This window comes from Tenrec ecaudatus, chromosome 7 (assembly GCF_050624435.1).
Source record: "Tenrec ecaudatus isolate mTenEca1 chromosome 7, mTenEca1.hap1, whole genome shotgun sequence".
Lineage (NCBI taxonomy): Eukaryota > Metazoa > Chordata > Mammalia > Afrosoricida > Tenrecidae > Tenrec > Tenrec ecaudatus.
In genome coordinates, this window is record NC_134536.1 from 130,443,914 (window position 1) to 130,449,762 (window position 5,849).

The 5,849-nt window shown below is 50.8% G+C and overlaps 1 pseudogene; it reads right to left on the reverse strand.

Annotated features, from left to right (window-relative positions):
- Positions 1-3,343: 3,343 nt before the first annotated feature.
- Positions 3,344-3,768, reverse strand: LOC142452949 (U6 snRNA-associated Sm-like protein LSm4 pseudogene; annotated as a pseudogene).
- Between the last annotated feature and the right edge of the window lie 2,081 nt (positions 3,769-5,849).

Here is a 5,849-nt window from a genome sequence, read left to right on the forward strand (position 1 = left end):
ACTGCGCTCACGCGGACCCGGGCACGGAACCGGAGGATGCTGGGTGGTTTAGAGTCAGAAAAGGAGCGTGTCGGGGTTGCACCCTTTCAACACGCTTCTGCACTCTGCTCACTGAGCAAATCCAGGAAACTGGACTATGTGGGGAAGGGCGTGGCATCAGGATTGGAGGAAGGCTCACTATAATCTGTGACGTGTAGATGACACAAGCTTGCTTGTTGAAAGAGAAGAAGAGTTGAAGCACAAATTGAGGACGATCCAAGAATACAACCTAAAGAAAACGCAACAGAAAAAAATCCGCACACCGGACCAATAATCGATATCATGATTCATGGAGAAAACATGGAAGTTGTCAAGAATTTCAATTTGCTTGGGATCCATAATTAATGCTCATGGAAGCAGCAGTCAAGAAAACAATGACATCGTGTACTGGGCAAAGTGGCTGCAGAAGACCTCATGATGTGTTACAGAGCAAAGTTTCCCTCTTGAGGATTCAGATGCATCTGACCCAAGGCATAACAATTTTAAGAGTTGGATACGCATGAAACCGTTGGGCAATGAATAGGGAAGACTGAAGAAGAATTGATGCCTTGGAATCATGATATTGACGAAGAATGTTGAACACACCATGGACCTTCAGGAGAATAAGTTTATTTGTTTGGGGATAAGTATAGCCAAGGTGCTCCTTAGAAGGAAGAATGGTGAGACTTTGACGTTGGACACATCATCAGGAGGAACCAGTCCTTGGAAAAGAACATTTTCTTGGGCTAGGTTCTCTCGAGAAGCAAAACCAATGATATAGGCTGTGGCAGTCACATAACCTCCTGTCAACTGGAACAGCTCCATGACCTCATTTGGAGGGGAGACAGAGATAAATAGCTCACTGGAGGCCAGAACCAGTCTCTCTGCCTTCCCTTTCCTGATGTTGAGACACTCAGAGAGCTGGAGGAGACACGTGGAGACCTGGCCAGTGTTGAGATGCTTCCCCTGCCACTGGATTCACAAGACTTTCCACCCACTGGCCTGTGATTTTCTTGCATTCATGCCGTGTGAGCCTAAGGAGGAATTTATGGACTAGTATCGGACGTATGGACTAATATCGGGCTTATGGACTTAATCTGGACTGGTCTGGGATGTTTCTCAATGTATAGTTGCGCTCTTATATGTTTCTCAATGTACAATTGCTCTCTTTCTTATACACACGAGTGTCTATCAATTTGTTTCTCTAGTCAGCCCAGACTGCCACGTATATGTGTGCATATCAGGAAATGGCTCACCTGGTTGTAGAAGAGGTGGAGTCCAAGTCCAGTGAGGTAGTTAGTTTATTGTGCCCACCTGGCCAATAAACACACGTGGGGTTAATTGAAGGGAGGAGGGACAAATGGCTTGGTGAGCCTCGCCTTTCTAGTTCTCAGGTCTCTTGCTTTGTGATGGTCAGACCAGGGTGCAGCTGCCTTAGCAGTTCCCAGCTTCAGCTTGCAAGGCTGACTTCCTGCAAGACATCCCCGAGGAGAAGCCACATGGACCTACCCCGATGCAGCCCTGGGTGCTGGAGCAGCCGTGTGGAGACCCCTGCCAGTGCTGAGATGGTTACACACTCACTGACTGGGCTTTCCTCCTGCAGACAACATCACAGTGTGTGTTTTGTGAGATGGAGGAGGACTTTGTGGATTGTTGTTGGATTTATGGGTTAATGGGTTAATGTTGGACTTGTGGGCTTGTGCAGCACTGGGTTGGGATGTTTTCTTGATGTGCACTTATATAAAACCCCCCCTTATACATGAGTTTCTGTGGATTTGTTTTTCTAAAGTACCCAGACTAATACATCCAGGAAGGCTCAAGTTCGTGGGTCAGGTATTAAGCTGGAGGCTTCTCCTGACTCCAGAGCTTCCAGGGTTGATGCACCTAAGATAGGAATGAAGCTCACAGACTTCTGCCTTCAGAGTTGGATGAATCCAAGGTCAGTCAGCCAGGCTTGTGACCACAGAGTCCAATAAATCCAGGTCAGCAGGTTAGATAGAAGGCTGCCGTTGTTGGCTCCCAGGATTGGCATGCGACATAGCCCGCTATTCGCTCAAGGTCAAAGAACCAGAGGTCAATGAGGCACAGGCAGCATTCAGCTCCAGCAAAACTCCTTTTCCTACAGTAGTGCGTCAGACTCAATCAAAACGCGGGCCATTGGGTACAACAGGCCACATCACATTTACAAATTTTGTTAAATTTATATTTTGAAGTGAGGATTCAGGAATAGGGATAGGATAATTAAAACATTATATAATTGCTCTTATTTAAACATTTATTTTATTTAATGCATTTATAACACTAAAATTATTCTTTTTAACCTGAAACTTGCCAGCGCTTTCCTCCTACTATTTTTTGCTTACCTCTTATGTTGTGACCAGAAAAATATAACAAAGTAACTAATAAAAAACACAAAATGTTGGTCAGCCGACAAACATGATGCACAATCATAATGGCTTCCCTTATGAACTAGCACTGCCGCTACGTATGATTCATGACACCACCGCCCAGAGTGCTCTTTTCAATCTTTTCTCTATTGGGATCTGTTTGCATTAGGTGCCACTGAGAGTGGTAGACATATCGCTTCCAAACGCCGCTGGAACTGAGTCAGCGCGTTCATACACATCCACAGCCTCTCTCCCCCCAAATAAAGGCACTGGGCTATGTGTGTACTGGTCTTCAGTAGTTAAAGGGTTAACTAGGGCATTGTGTGTACGGTCTTGCCTGAATCTCCCCTAAGTGCTATTTCTTCATAACAATATTTTCTATTTTCATTTTATTTCAGAACATTCCGGGCCACAAAAAAATTGACACCCCTGTTCTACAGCACCCCCTTTTATTTATTTATTCTTTTAAAATTTCATTTTTTTTTTTCAGGTAGTGAGAGGCCAGCACCTCTGGCTTTATTCTGAGAACACGGTGTAGCAGCTCTGACTCCACTCCAGGGCCCACACTGGCCTCTTAGGGCTTGGAGAAGGCTCTCTGCACCCAGAGGAAGGGAAACCCACCCATCTATTGCTGTCCAGGGATCCGCCTGGGCTGCTCCACACATGGGACCATGCCGTATGCAGGAACTTGGGGAGGGGTGTCCCACAACTACATCCCAAAATCAAAAACAGCAAGATGGGTACAACTCGCATCGCTGCTTGGAAAATAAAAAAAGGGCTTTCCTGATGAGGGTCTGGAAGGAAACACCGACAGGGCAGCTCCAGCCCCCTGCCACCTCTGCTTTCTGGTCAGGTTTGCACGCAGGCCGAGATGCCACCTCGGGATGAGCTGCACCCCTCCCCCCGCCCCTCAAGGCTCAGGATGTGGAAGATGCAGCTCACTGCTTGCCTGCCTGTCGGCCTGGCTTCTTCTCCTCTTGGCCCCTGCCTGTGCCTGGGATCCCGCCACGGCCACGGCCACGACCACCAAACACACCTCGGCCAGCCCCACCCATGCCGCGGCCTTTCTGCTGCTTCTGCTGCTGCAGGCCACCCCGGCCACAGCCGTTGGCCACCACCTCGTCCTTGACCATGTCGATGATCTCGTCGGGGATGCGCAGGTACTTGATGGGGCTGCCACGGATATAGCACTCTGGCATTCGCCAGCACGTGTCTCTATGCCGGGACGTGCAGATGAGCTCCCGCAGGCTGATGTTCATCCAGTGTCACAGCTCACCAGGTGGCCGTTGTACGTCTCGCCGCTCTTTAGCTCCTCCAGCATGGGGTGATTCTGGGCTGTCTTCAGCAGCGACAAGGGGAGCATACTGCCGGCAAGGACTGGACTCGCCGGTCACTTCCGCCGCCGCCGCTCGTGCCGTTCAGCACCCACTTTTATAGGAAGCTGGCCATACCTCAAGGGAACTTCCTTTCAAAGGACTACATCAGGGCTGTGACCGCAATCCGGGTGTTGCGTCCCCCCTAATCCTCCTCCCACTGATGGTCTGCTCGAAGTAGATCCCCTTACCCGGGTTGATTACATTGCGTTAGATCTCATCATCGAGGAATACAAGGTCTTAACTGCCAAACCACTGAGAATCCTGGTCCAGCCAGGTGACACAGAACCTAGCTATGACAAGCACCAGGCTCGGTGGAGGATTCGCCAAGAAAGAGGCAGGCTCTCCACAGTGTGGACGGACAAAGTGGCTGCACCAATGCGCCCAAAGATGGCAGTAACTGGGAGGATGGCACGGGGACAGGGCAGCATTTGGCTCTGCTGCATGCAGGGTCACTGCATCAGAATGGACTCCACAGCACCCAACAGCACCTACCAATGAGCTAGTTACTTGATGACCAGCCCCGCGGGGCTCCCTGAGGTGCTGTGTGAATGGCGAGCACCACATGCACGTGTCCCGGAGTGTTGAGGCCGGCTGTGAAGGTACCCACCATCTCAGTCGCCCCCGGGACTTTACGCCCCTGGCGCTTCCCAAGGGGCCTGAGTAAGTTCCTGAGGGTCCAACACCGGAGAAACACCTTCTGCCGGTGAGAAGCAGAAAGGCTTATTTGACAGTCCCTGAATCTGTGCCGCCTCCACCACAGCTGCGGCGGAATTCATCACCATTCGATCCTCACAGCTTCCGGCACAGAGCTCTGCATCTAGTAGACAGGTCATGGAGTCCCGGTGCGATGCAAAGAGTTAAGCGCAGAGTAACCCAAAGGCCGGGGGTTCAAAGATGCGGCAGAAGAAAGGCCTGGCCATCTACTTCATTCTGAAAGTTCACACCCTTTCGGAGATCCTCCAGAGCCCTCTTCTAGCCTGCACGCACGCACGGGGTCACCAGCAGTAGGCCTTGCCGCGGGGCCAGCTAGCTTTGTTCTACGCTCATTCTCATTAGATGTGGACGCAAAGAAGGCTCAGGAGAAGAGCTGGGAAGGCCTGGCCTCTTCCCATTGGTCAGAGTTGTAACGCACTGGGTGCCCGGGCCGTCCATCTGGTGAGCATCTTCTGAAACGCGGTCGTTAGAGAGGCTGTGGAGCACATCTCTCTGTGGAGCACATCTCTCTGTGGAGCACATCTCTCTGTGGAGCACATCTCTCTGTGGAGCACGTGAGGTCGCTGCGAATTGGAATGGACTTGACAGCAAGGGGTCACTGAGCAAGACGCATGCCCACTCCGGGCCTCGTGAATCTTGGGCCTTTCTATCTCTCGCCTCTGTTCCCCTCACAGCGCTGTTGTGATGGGCTGGCGTGGTGTTGGAGGGTGCTGGGAGAACTAAGAGATGGTGTGATGATGAGGTCAGGGCAGCTTGCCCGAGCCAGGTGTGCAAGTGAGAGATGCCCGGTGGCGTGTTCTTCCCTTCATGGCCGACATACAGAGGTGCACTTTATTTGGAAGACTTACGTCCAGAGTGCCCCTCAGAGGCAGGATGGCGAGACCTCACCTTGTATACTTTGGGCCTGTCAGGAGTGACCATGACCAGTAGGTCCCTGTAAAAGGACTTCATGTTTGGCAGAGGGCAGTGTGTAGAAGCATCGACTCAAATGGCAGTGAGTGTATTTTGTAAAGAGCCCAAGTTTTGGTGTGGGTTAGGCATTGGGTTGCTACCTACCAGTTCAGCAGTTCAAACCCACTAGCTGCTCCTTGGAAGAAAGATGAGGCTGTCTGCTCCTATGAAGATGTAGCATTGGAGCAGCCCCATGTAGGGTCACTGAGTTGGAAGCGTGGGTTTTTCGTGGAGCAGTGGGTTTTTCGTCCTTGCTGTGTTGTCTTGGAGGTGGTGTGTTTTGCAAGAAATCCTGGTGGTACAAATAGGCTTTGAACCAAAAGATTAGATCAACCAATGAAAGGAAGATTAACCAATCCAAATCCACCCATTGGCTCTGTGGTACAAAGTCCTGGCGGTCTGC